We start from the raw sequence: 14647 nt of genomic DNA, 5'->3' as shown, positions 1-14647 counted from the left end.
CCAGTCATAGCTGCCCTACATGAAGCCTCCAATGCATCATAACCACACTGAAGAAAATGATTGCTAACCTGCTGAGTGTTATGTACTAGATCCTGCAATGCCTTTCTATCAATGGGCTCAGGAGAGGCTAGCTTTTTCTGTAAATCATCCAGTAAAAAATCCTGGTACTGGAACATATGAAAAAGACAATTAAGTGACCTCATGGCCAGGGTGGTAGAGGTATAAACTTTTTTACCCCATCTCTCCAGGGACCTAGCTTCCCTATCTGCTGGCAGTGGATTCTTGGCAGTGGAAGTAGCCACTCCCTTGGGGCCCTGTGAAATAGTTTCTAGATCCACAGAGTGGGCCTTAAAAAGATGTTTGTGAGTGTCAGGGACCCTATAATATCTGTCTGGCTTGACAGGAGCTGGAGGGAGAGAATCAGGGTTAGCACTGGAGTCAGAGAAAACATCATCCAGGACATCCAAAACTGGAGGGATAGCTAAGGGTCTGTGCTGGGGTAGCTTGAGAAAGGTACGTAGCCTTTTCCTGGAATCAGAAAATTCCTGACCCTGCCATTTAAAATGCTCCCTCATAGAGTGTAGGACTTCACCAAACGAAAAATCCTCTGGAGGAGAGGCAGAGGGAATTGATTCCTTAGCATCAGAGTCCTCATAGGCCTGGAACGATTCTTCTTGGGTATCTGAAGGCTCAGAATCCCCAGAGGCTTCGTCTGAAGAGAGATTGTCAGCCTGCTCAGTTCTGGGCCTTTTCTCTGCAGGCGGCTGAGAACCTCTGTCTGGATGAGGCTGAGACCCCCTGATAAGAGAAATAAGATCTGCAGCAAGAGACATGATCTGTTTATCAGAGGAAGGGGCCTGGGCAGTAGGTTTAGGATGGGCCTTGGCCTGGCTGGCGGCCTTAGCACGTGCAAAGGCCTTGATGGACATGGATACAGGAGGCCTAGCTGCCCCACATGCAGGAGTAACCTTGTCCACGGGAATGGTGTCGGGTAAATCCAGAACTTTGGTATCTGGAGGAAAATCAACAACTGGCACCGGAGTAGGTTCCGAGGCTGAAGGACGTGTTAATGCTGTGTCGTCGGCCTGGAGCGGTTGAATTACCGCTTCCGAAGGGGCCGAGGCACTTGCGGAGGGCTTAGGAGGTGTATCGGTGGAGGATGCGGGCCGAGGATGTCGGTCCCAGTCCTTTCGTTTTTTGGAAGGTTGAGTTGTCAGTTGTTCCGACGGCATGATATATGCAAAGGATTCACCGAAAAAGTCTTCGGCAAAGTCTGCCCGGCGCCTGAGAGTGCGCTTGTTAAAGCAGGCACAGGCAGCACAGGCTGAGACGCCGTGGTCTGGGCCCAGGCAAGGAAGGCAATAAGAATGGAAGTCCTTATTTGTTTACCACAAGACAAACAATTATTAACTTTCTCAATTTGTTCTGACATCGGCTGAGGCAAGAAAAAATGTTTCCCAACGGGGTACTTAGCTTTTAGATGACTTCGGTACTGAAAACACAGGAGCTGACCAACCAGCACTTGCGAACTGCTTCTGCTTTGGGCACCGCGCGGCAAGAAAGACTGGAGAAGATGGCGTCGGCCGATACCTTTATACTCCAGCCATTCTGACGTCGGAGAGGAGGTGACTCCAGCCGACGTCGGACCCAGACTTTGGAATCCGGCCGACCGAGGGCTGCCTGAGGCAGGACAACCCATATGTTATGATTGCAGTTGCATTCTTGAAGGACATCATTTGAGTGTGCTAAGAACAGTGTAGGCATCATCCTCTACTACTGTGTACAGTAAAACTGTGTTGTTTTCCACCATTCTCTCGTGTGTGTATGTGTGTGTGTGTGTGTGTGTGTGTGTGTGTGTGTGTGTGTGTGTGTGTGTGTGTGTGTGTGTGTTTATAATATATATATATATATATATATATGCATGTATATTTGCATATACATGGATCTATGTCAGTTGACCGAGTTTTCAGAAACTTGAAATTCATTCCGGCGAGACGATATGATCGAATTTCCAAAAACTCAAACATTAAAAAAAAAACACAAAAATCTTTTTTTACATGTTTGCAGGGAGACATTCCCCCTGCACCTCCCATACCAAATACTTTTTGAGCAAAAGCCTCAGCATATAGACTGGCTTTGTATTGCTGATATTAAAATACAAACAACACATAGAGAAAATATTCCTAATAGGACACTAAGAAAGTAGCAGAGACATATACTGATTAAACTGCAAGTGTGTCAGCTAAAGGAGGAAATTCTTTCTATTTTATAGAGGAAGAGAACAAGTTCAAAGGCTGGAGACATAATTTTCTATGTGGATAATGACTTTTCATTACAAACATGAACTAACAGAAATGCTTTTTTTCCTGCCATAAGACTAAAGATTTGAAAGTTACACAGGCCCTCAACAAGCTTTAGATGAACTGACAAAAAAAGACTTGGAGGCAAAAGAATATACTAAAGGAACACACAACCAGTCAACAATTGGGAAAATCAAATTATGGACAATTTAGTGGAAAGATTTCATAAGATGCCCTTTCCTGTTTTTCAAAAGAAAATTACAGGAAAAAAGAGGAATGATACAGTTTTAAAACTGAGAGATTCCATAAAAAAACATAATACTTAAAACACTGAGGATAGTACATAAATGGATGAAAAAACAGGGCATTCTTTTTTTTAAATTTTTTCAATTTCTGTTTGCTAACCAAATGAGTGAGCTGGTCCAAAGATTCTTTTCTATCATGTCTTAGGCCTGTTAGTCAAGAGTACAGAGATTTCAATATGACAGTAACAGTTATACAAATATATGGGTATAGTTCAGAAGTTGAGGAAAAAAATCATATGGACGTAAGAGCAAGGAGATAGGAATCCCATCATTATACATTGTGATAAAAGCAGGAAACAGATAATTTTAACATTATTTATTTATTTATTTATGTATTTATTTATTTGTTGACCAGGAAAGTCCACTAGGTCAGGAACCCATTTTTAGTGGAGACCTAGGAAGAAAAGCTCCACTACTAAAAGATGTACACAGTTAAAGGCAGAAAACAATTTAACAAAGCAAATTATACAGGTTAAGTAGTACAACAGGTGTTAATGAAATTGACAGAGTTATTATATACATATAGATATGGCAACAATTGACAGAGTTATTATATAAGGAGCCTTTCTCCATGGGCCTCCGTTGAAAATTGGCCTCGTTCCAAGTCGGACTTTCCCGGTTAACAAATGTTAAATAAATATATAAATATATAAATATGGCAAAAATTGGAAGAGTTATTATATACATATACATATGTCAACAATTGACAGAGTTATTATATACATATACATATGTCAACAGCTGACAGAGTTGCTATATGCATATAGTACATATACTAGGCACAGAGTCCCAAAAAGTTACATAAGATTTATCAAAGGTGTAGAGGTGGTTATTAAAAAAAAGACTGTCACAGTAATTTTTTTAGACTGGGGGACTGGGGATATCCTACAGGAAAAATATCACTGGTGTGTAGTATAACATTCAATGATGGAAAGTCTTTATCAAGTTCATTAATAAATAATAAGAGCAGTGGTGGTCCTAAGACTGACCGTTGAGGAACACCAGTGCTACATGTGCCATTTGCAGAAAAATGATTATTGTAAAAGACTTAAAAAGTTTTAATTTCAGGATAATTTAGAAAACATTTTATTGAACTGGTACAAAAGTTGCATTTTTGCCATTTGGTAGTAAGCGGTTTATGGTTTAGAATTTCAAATGCCCTAGTCATATCAACATGTATGCCAGATGTAATCAGGCCATTGTTAATATTACTATAGGTTGCATCCACTGCTGTGAGAAGGGATGTAGTGGTATTAAATGCATTTCAGAAGCCATGTTGCGTATGTGAGAGAAGGTCATAGCTATTAAGCATTTGTTTGTAAATAATCTTTTTCAAAGATTTTGGCTAATAGGCAAAGATTGGATGCTGTTATATAATCGTTTTGTGTTTTGGGAGGAATGTTCCTTTGGAAGTGAATAACAATGTTATACTTTAGCCATGGAGAGACTATTCCGAAGTAAGTGAAATATTGTAGATAAAGATAAGAGCTTTTGCAACTTTATCCACTACCCACCTAAGAAAAGTAGAGTTCAGAAAAACAGTGTCTCAAGTTTTTTTTAGTAAGTTCTTAGTTTCTTTAACAGAGATCTCAGAGAGGTATAAAGTTGTTGCATGGTCTGCTAAGGAATATTGCCTTTGTAGTCTGAGGAAGTGTGGTTTGAAGGAGGAGACAATGGGTTGGTGGTGACCTGAATATAGGACATGAGAAACATTTCAAGCAGAAAGATTGTGTTACTATTTTGAGGGTGACTGAGGGGGTCTACATTATAACATCGAAGTTCTCTAACATCGAATGTTATAATATCAAACCAGTAATGTCGAACGCTGAAAACAGCGAAGGTGCAGGACATCGAATTCTTTCCCAGGGAAAGAATTCAGTGGGCCATTGCTATGGCTTCGCTGTTTTCGGCGTTCAATATGTTGGAGCATTACGGGTTGGATTCAGGTAAGTGTGCGATTGTGTGTAGATTAGGGTTAGGGGGCAGGTTAGGTGAGTTAGGGTTAGGGAACGGGTCAGGTAAGTGTGCGGTTGTGCAGACGTTAGTATTAGGGTGCAGTTCAGGTAAGTGTGCGATTATGTGTAGGTTAGGGTTAGGGGGTGGGTTAGGTGAGTTAGGGTTAGGGCACGGGTCAGGTAAGTGTGCGATTGTGTGCAGGTTAGGGTTAGGGGACAGCTTAGGTGAGTTAGGGTTAGGCCTCCGGTGAGGTGAGTGTGCGATAGTGGCAGACCTTAGGGTTAGGGTTGGGTTAAGGTAAGTGGATAGCTAGTACTGTATGCAAAGTTTAGTTTAGGTGTAAGATTTTAAGTATATGTGTGTGGATGGCTGTTTTTTGTGTGTGTTTGTGCTGTGTGTATGTTTCTCGGAATAGCAAATTTTTTCCCTGGGAAAAAAATTCGCTATTCTGACTGTTCGATGTTTTCACACTTCAGTGTTTAGGGTTCGATATAATAACATTCGATGTTAGAGTACTTCGATGTTATGATATAGACCCGACTGAGGGACTAGAAATTTAGCATGTAAGAAATTTAATTTCTTTCCAAAAATGCTTAGGTATTCTGGTGGCTCTCATTTGTTTTTCACTTAAGAATAGGGATTTAACAGCATTTCTGGCTATTCTGGTGCAGTATTTACTTATATTTAAAACAGTAATGCACATATCGTAACGTTACAAGAATTTATTTATTAATTTAATATTTATTTATTGGGAAAGTCTGACTTGGAACAAAGCCAGTTTTCAGCAGAGGCCCAGGCAGAAACACTTCAGACATGTCTTTGTAATGCAGGAGGAAACTGGAGCACACAGAGGAAACCCACACAGATGCAGGGAGGACATACAGACTCTGCACAGAAGGCACCCCGGCCGGGAATCGAACCAGAGATTCTCTTGCTGTGAGCTGGCAACACAACAGCTGCACCACTGCTCTGTCCAAGAATGCACCTAAATCATAAAAACTTTGTAAATATAGGTGGGAAGGATGGTTTTCTTGCTGGAGTAGAAGGGAATGGAAAGAAAGCGCTCCAAATATTAGTTAACAAGGGTATCTGAATAATGACTGATGAACATATGAAGGATAGTGAGGGAAGATTTATAGTGATGAGTGGTTGTTGGCATGGTGTTTGAATTTCACTTACTATAGTATATATTTTACAGTGATACAAGATATAAGGAATATTATGAGAGAAGTTATAGGCTTTCATCAAGGATGTATGGTAGTGGGTTAAGACTGGAACACACTAGGAAATAAAAAAGATGTTTCTGGATGGTGGATATATCAAAGAATACTGGTTGAGGGAAGATTTATAGAGAAATATTTGCATGTATTTGGGCTCACTGATGTAAGTGAAATAAGACAGAAGGAAGTGGAAAATGCATGTTTTTCAGCAAAATGTTGGTTATGTGAAAAATTAGATAGATAGTACATATTGAAACAAAACAATAACATGGTGCAAACCATGAAAACACATCCAGTGACAGTTCCAGACAATGCAAATAAACAAGTTAAATTTTGTAAGCAAGTAAAAGTCTATTGAGATAAACACTAACATTTTTGAGTATTTCTTCCAAAAAGGAAGTGTATAATGACCCTATAGATTAAACTTTAATTGAAATGTTATACATTTGAATATAAGTAGTAAAGAGTTTGCAAATGGTTATAATAATTGTAAATTAAAGATTAGAAATGTGGTCACAATGAAATTCAGCAAGATATTGAAATTATAGTGACAGTAAGTATTTGGAGGGTTTAAAAGTAAGTGATTCATAGAAGCAAAAAAAAAAAGTAGAACACAGCAAAACCCATAGCAGTGCTGTACCATTTGAAATCATAAATGTAACACTAAAACTAAACAATAGGAAATAACTTGCAGAAGTATTGGTAAGTCCTGTATCTTGTCAATCTATTTATATGCTGAAAACATGTTGTGAAATGTTGGGTTAGACAAATTTGAATGCTGTCATAAAAACTGGGTGAAATACTAACAACCTTGCATATGCAGAGAGTACCACTCTGATGGATGAAAATGAGGAAGGAGTTAAAACATGTTGATGAAGGAGAAAGTACAGAGCACAAGAGTTGTCCTGCAGCTAAACATCAAAAAAGGCAAAGAAAGAAAAACTAAAGTTTCAATATTTTACCCTATCAATTCTTTGCAAGTAGATGAGGAATGAGTGGAGTGAGTCACAGATGTTATTTTCCTGATCACAAAATTCTTTGCTGATGGTGAGTACTGCCTTGAAACTGAAAGTGGCTTGCTTCTTGGGAAAAAAACTACAGCAAGTGTGGATACAATTTTAAAAAACAAACACATTGCATTGTCGGCAAAGATCAAAGCTATGGTTTTCACAAAAATAGGTGGTTGTGAGAGTTGGACAATAAGTATGGCTTTGTACTGAGAAGTCAATGCTTTTGATCTGTGGTGCTGCAGGAAACATTTGTGAATTCCATGAACTGTAAGAATATCAAGTTAGTCAATACTTAAACCCATATGATTCTCTAGAAAGTCTAACAGCAAAGGTAAAACTCAAATACTTTGGCCACATAATGTGAAGAGAGGATTCTCTAGAGGATTTATTAAGTGTGGGAAAGATTACTGGCAAAGAGGAAGGGGGCAGCAGAGGCAAAGACTGTTTATTGTTAGTCAGTATTATTGAAATAATGAATATGAAGTTGTTAGAAATGATGGAAGCAGCTGTTGGCAAACAGGTCTAATGTGATAAAGTCTTTGAGGTCACAAAGAATCAAAATTGACTAAATGACTAAACATCATCAGTGCTTGACATCACAGTATTCTGAAAATTATACATGTCTAGGTTTTCCCTTCATTGGCTCCATCCATAAGAATCATGTTATAAGAGGTTATATTACAGCCAATTCCTGGATCATTTCCAGTTATGTGCATGCATCCTCATATGCTTAGCCATTTGTGGTACTGTGTCCACATGGCTTGTGATCAAAGGAGTAGTACCCTACAATCACATGTGCTCACCAGCATTATGCTTTTGTCCCGGTTCTGATCCAGATAGCCATCCACTGGGAAATGGACCTTACAAAAGCTATATTATCGCTGCTCTGCATGCTGTCAGTTTTATAATATATTAAAATACCACAGAACTAAGGAAAATAATGCATCTATCCTACCCTTCCATACCCCAGAATCCTTTATGGTCATCAGTTGGATACATAGACCTGCTATCTGTTTTCTGCACTCCATACAAACACATCTTGTCACTGGAGTGATGTGTGTGTGTGTGTGTGTGTGTGTGTGTGTGTGTGTGTGTGTGTGTGTGTGTGTGTGTGTGTGTGTGTGTGTGTGTGTGTGTGTGTGTGTGAGAGCCTTATAGTGCAGTATTCTTTCCTTCCTGTGGGTTTGTAATCTTCTCACTCTCAGACCTCCCTGTGTAACAGTGCTTGTTTTCAGTCAGTCTGCCCTTCTATACCTTCTGGAACAGCTATGTCCTCATAATTTGGTTCTTCAACACTAAATCTTGAGGAATCACCCTATAGGTATTTGGCAGTTCAGGCAGTTTTGGAACAGGGTATGTGAATGCAGGTGCCTCCACCTGCTGTATCTTTTGTTATACAAGGTGTGGTCATTTGGCTGAATCAAGTTTGTGGTACCATATATGTTGAAAGCATCCAGGACTAAACAATGAAATGGCAGCTATTTGGAATATAAAGAAACTGATACTTTTGAGACATAGAGCTTGCTGTGGCATAAGTCACTCCATGTATTTTTCACCACTCATAAAATCTTTCTTGTTTTAGTTCCTTCTGTTTGTATTAGTGACATTAAACTGGCTACACGACAGATGAAGAAGAAAAGGAAGAAGAACGTTATCAGAACTATAGTATCTCAAAACAAGATCAGATCATTTTTGCTGACCTTTGGACAAAAATGTGTTTCAGAACTGCAGTTTTGTATGGATGTTTACTTATCCTTACATTAAATAGAGCATACAAGCAGATAAACATGAACAGACACTTTTTACAGGAGTGGTATAATTGCCATGGAAATATATGAACGCCAGCTAATTCTTCAGTAAATAAGTGTACATACACTATTTTTCTAGTGAACATGTGTAAACAGATAAGCTGTGGAACATTTATTTGTCTATAAACATTGTTTGTCTTCTGTTGTTACTCCCATGCACTCAATTTAGTGGCTGAGACTTATTTACTGCTATGTTGCACTTATGAAATAGAAAATATACCAAGACACAAATAAGAGATACTCAGTACACCATAGCCTTACTCTATATATGTACAGTGTCATGAAAATGCCATGCATTATACTTTCTGATATTCAAGTATACTTGGCATTAGAAGGAAAGATCAGATGTGAGAAAAGCATAGTGTGATGTAGTATAGTGAAGTATCACATAGTACAGTATAGTGTAATGTACTATAGTGCAGGGCAGTATTGTGTGGTACAATGCAGTGGGGTAGTAACAATAAACAGACATGCAGATGACATATAGAATAAAATCATACACACACACACACACACACACACACACACATACACATACGGCATATAGAAAACATAATTATTATTCAGATAGCAATGCGACTCACTGCGTTTTAATTATACTTTACTAAAGTAAACAAAAATTGTCTGAGTACACAAGGTGTTCTGCAGACTTGAGTATTTATGCTTATGTCTTGGAGGACAACAGCACTGCTAAATGCAACGTCCGAATGATATAGAAATAGTAGACAGATGCTCATGGCACACAGCAGTAGCACAAGCATTAAAGGGCAGTTTATGTAAAAGTCAGCAGTAGTAAATGAAGTCGCACAAGTGAATTCGGCAGCATAATGTAAATGTTATGGAACTAAAGATGCAGCATGAACACAGTAAGAGGCTGGCTAATTATCAGCATAAAGAGGAAGTCAATTTATCTTTGATGGCCTAGGGAGCTAGATGCTCATTGGGAAGGAAAGGTCTTGCAGTTTAGTTTACATTATGCATAATACAGTGAAGATACAATTAAGGAAGAATTCATTATGTACACTTACTTTCCTAAACTAGTATGCATCACCTCCAACTGATTATAAGAGGGACACCTGACTGTATAATCAATCTGTGTGTCTCACTTTAGGATGCATATAATATCAATACATTTATCCATGTATGATTGTCACAAACTCACCAACTAATCAGAATCCCTTGTATTCGACAAAAAGCCACCATTAAATAAAAAAATGCTCCATACATAAGGAGTAAACACTATCCACCCAATATAGTTACCATAGCTCAAAATTAAACCTGAGATAACAAGAATAGAATTGTTTTTTTTCCTTAAATTACCTTCATCAAGTAAAAATTACAATGAAATTAGAGCCACAAGCAAACAATCAGAAAATGACATCACTTGCAAAATGGGTCCAGTCCTACATACCTAAACTAAGTAAGATTAAACAACCTGAAAGTATAACTAAGCTATGCAAGTAGCAAATTCAAATATCATCCTTACCAGACTATTAAAACTATACTAAAGTTTACCTGACAGCCTAAAAACGAATGTTAAAAACTCACCACAGAAGTAGAGTTGAAGTCCTCCCACACAAAATCCCTTTTATAAAAATCTGTAACTAATGTTAAATATACATCTTCCAGCAAATTATATTATTACCACGTCTCACTGAATTAAATGGCTAATAGTCATTCTAACTTTTATTGTAGCATCCCTTGATCCCAAGGAATCATGGGTTTATGCACCTGTTGGACTAATTCGAGCAATCTATTCTGTGGCTGTGCAATTCAGTCCAGGAGTAACAGTCCTTTCAAGATTCTAAGCAGAAGTTGGTAGATTTCATACTGGTATCACAGGCATGAATCATCCTGAGGAATCTCTTGCCCCCTGTTCCCTTTGCCAAGGTAGTTTCATACATAGTGAGAGCTTCCTTTACTTCCCATTTCTAGGCATACGTGTCTGAGGTGACAGAATACAGGTGTTTGTTCTGATGTACAGAAAGCTAAGATCACACTTGCACTTGTCCATGTAGTGCAGTTTAAGTCACCCTTTTGACCTCTTTCTTGACTCCAGCTATTCAAAGAGGAGATCTTTCAGTATTCAGCCATCCATCATGCATGAGACATGACCAAACTAGCGCATACACTTCTGTTTCAGGAGGGTGAACAGAGAGGCAGTGCCCGCCCTCTCAAGCACTGCACTGTTAGTGATCTTGTCCTGCCATGAGATACCATGTATGTGCCTGAGGCAGTGCATATGGAATACGTTGCGATGCTGCTCCCGTTTTGAGTGCAAAGTCCATGTTTCACCTGCATACAGTAGTGTCCCCTAAACACAGGCTGTGTAAACCTGCACCTTGGTGTGCACAGTGAGCTTATTCTTTATCAGCCTGAAAAACATTGTAGAGGCTCTTCTAAAATGCTTGTTGATCTCACTATCAAGCGAAGAGTTGTCCGAGATCATAGAGCCTAGGTACACAAACTCATGGACGACTCCCATCTTGTAGCGACTCATCCTGATAGATGACTCTCTACTCATGATTTGACCCATTACCTGGGTATGCTTTATGTTGATTGTGAGGCCAAATTCTATGCATCTTTTCACAAAGTGAGTCATGAGTGACTGAAGGTCCTGCTGAGTGTGAGCAACAATAGCTGCATTATCAGCAAACAGGAACTCCCTTAGATGCTTCCTTAGTACCCTGGTCTTTGACTTAAGCCTCAATAATTTGAAGAGGCTGCCATCTGTTCTAGTTTGGAGAAAGATACCCTCTGTAGTAGTTCTAAAAGCAAATTTCAACAGAACTGTAAAGAAGATGCCAAACAATGTTTGAACCAGTACATCTCCATGCTTCACTCCACTGAGAATCTCTAAAGGTTCAGATGTGGATCTGTTGTATAAAATGCTTCTCTTCATACCTTCAAGGAAGACCCTAATAACACTGAGCAGTGTTAGGGGGCAGCCAATCCTATCCAGAATCATAAGCAGACCTTTCCTATTGATGAAGTCAAATGCCTTGGTCAGGTCAATGAAGGCAATATACAGAGGCTTGTTCTGCCCCCTACCCTTTTCTTCTAGTTGCCAAACAGAAAAAAACATGTCTGTGGTAGTTCATAGGTTTGGATTAGACTAACTGCCCTTGCGAGCCATTTTAAGCCTAGATTATTATCCCTTGAGACTCAAACCCTGCACCTTGTGTTTGTAAGGTAAACACCTTAACCATTAGGCCACCTTCATTCAATTCTGAACCCATACTAAGACTTGGAGGTTGACTCTCTCTGCAAGAAAGTGGCACCTCTTCAGGACAATATGTGCAAACAGCTTCCCCATTGCACTGAGAAGGGATTTGCCATGATAGTTGTTACAATCACTTTTGTTGCCCTTGTTCTTATAGATAGTAATGAGATTAGCACGCCTCATATCTTGTGGTACATTGCCTTCTTTCCTGCATTGGCAAAGTATTGCATGCAGTTCTGAGATTAAGGTGCCATTGGCATATCTGAGGATTTCTGAGGGAATAGCATATTTCCTGTGGGGTTTTCCAGAAGATAGTGCTCCTAGCATGTTGGTGAGTCATTCAGACTACAAATATAATAAAAGAGAACTGGATTACATAGGAGTCTAATTCATGTTGTATATGATCTTGTACTGGCAAATAGTTCATGTTATCACATTACAGATTGTCCCTCATACACACATATATTCCTTATAGATATATGGGAATATATATCTGTATGCCTATGTGTGCATGTATGGGTATGTGTGCATTTAAGACAAACCTTTCTCAGCCTCATTGACCTTCCAATCACAGACTGCTTCTGTGAATTGGCAGTTCTATGGATTCAGCGACTAGTTGTTATACTGGGCCTTTTTTCCTGTGAAGGATGAAAAATGCTTACTTACTGAATAAACAAAGGTTGCCAGAACCACAGTCAGTGGTGCTATCATACATACAGACACACAGACAAACACACACACACACACACACACACACACACACACACACACACACACCGCTGTCCATGTCCCAAACCTGCCATGGTTATCCCCACCCTGTTATACTTTAGTGCCATTAAAGCATGTGTGACTTAGGACCTAGTGTCTAAAAGCTGTCAGAAAAAGCAAAGGCATACAGAAAACTATAGATTAAACTTTTTGTTTACAATTTTACTGTTTATTTCCAAATATGACTGGTAATGTTTCAACAAAGCATAGGCACTAGTAATAGCAATAAGGAGGATACTCCATGGTCTACCATGACTAGTTTCTCTATTTCAGTTTGGCATTTAATGGCTGTTATCACCATTGCAGTTAGTGAATAAATGTTTTGTGATGTGATACACTTCATTCAGAAAATACATTGGTTGTATATGCAACCCTTATTCCCTGAGACTAGTACATCACTACACCTCAAGTGTAGGAATTCATTTGTTTGTGGGACAAATTAATAGCTCATGTCAGCTTGGAGTAGTTATTTGAAAGAACATCTGATACATTTTTCCCATTGATTACTACAAACTGAATTTAATTAACATTTGTTAAAGAAAACCATATTAACTAAATAATTTAGTATGGTCTTCCATTTTCTATGAAGAAGTAAATCATCCTCAAACATAAGTAGGAAAGACCATCTCCCTGCTAAAGTGTCAGCATTTGTAACAGTGACTGCTGACACACTGAAAAAAAGGACCAAAAATGCAGAAGAGAGCATATCAAACATCAATCCTCTCCTTCAAACCGGATTTTTGCAGGAGGGCAAGATCTCCTACAGCCCCCAATGTGGGGGGACAAGCTGCTCCCACCCCCCAAACCTATATGACCAAATGTTAGATCACCATATCTCAGAGAAAAGGGAATATTCTGAGAAATGACCATCTCAGACTTTACATATGTAAGTCTGCTATTTCAGCTATTCAGTCTCCACATTTCAGGATTCACTGAAAAGGGTTCTGACATTTCAAATGGTTACCAGAAAGAACATTTCCTTTCCTCTATTTGTAATTTCCTTCCCTTTAAATGAGTCCTCATTTTATCAGTTAAAATCTCATAAGATTTCTTCTTTCCAAGATATGTGAGCAAGCCAATAACTTTAAGTGTAATATGCTGGGGAGCATTCCTAGTTCAACAAGTAAGTGAATTGCTTCCAGGAAAAAGGATGTTATAACCCCCTGTACTCTTCCCTCATCAGGCCAATAAAAGAGTATAATGCTCCCTTTGATATGTACCTCTCCAAGCACCTGCAGCAATTGGACAGACCACAAAAGTTTCTTACAAAGAAAATTCAGGGTCTCCAGCACAGGTCATATCTGGACAGACTGAAATAATTGTCTCTTTACTCTTTGTCATACAGACTTCTCAGAGGTGACCTGTGCATTGCATTTAAGGCAATCACTGACCCTGCCTTAATGGAAATGCTACACATTCACAAGTCAAACAATACATGTGTCACATGCTCAAGGGACCATAACCTGGTATGTGACATCAACAGGACTTGCTGGAGGGACAGATTTGTCTCACAAAGGTTACCTTATCTCTGGAACAGACTTCCAATCTATGTTAAGCAGAGTCTCTCATTGACCCTAATTAAGCATAGTTTGGACGACTGGATGAGGAACAGTAAATTCATCAAAGGGAGTTCCACCTGTATCCCTCTTAGATAGGGGTAATAGGTGCTGATTCAGTTTCTGCTCATAAAAGACACTCTTGGGAACAAGGGTTAACTTGACTAAGTTTGTAAGGGCCCTAGGGCCATTAGCCTATTAACTTCCTATGATCCTATGAACAAACATTATTGTTGGAGATGTCTCACTTCAGAAATCATGCAATCACCCAGTGTCATTTGATGTACTGCTCTGAGATGCACATAGTCATAAGATATATCAGAAAATGGGTAAACTGTACATCTTCAGAATGTTAATGAATATGTAATTCCCAGAAAAAGCAAGTCTGCTGCTTCTGTGAAGCTCAGAAAGAAAAATAAGCACATGATCACCATTTTTCTACTCTCTCTCTAATTAAGGCTTTGCTATTTAGCAGGTGTAAAATGAAACAAATAAATAAAT

Source organism: Protopterus annectens, chromosome 2.part0, assembly GCF_019279795.1.
Source record: "Protopterus annectens isolate FY-2018-M chromosome 2.part0, PAN1.0, whole genome shotgun sequence".
Lineage (NCBI taxonomy): Eukaryota > Metazoa > Chordata > Ceratodontiformes > Protopteridae > Protopterus > Protopterus annectens.
This window is presented reverse-complemented; position numbering follows the sequence as displayed.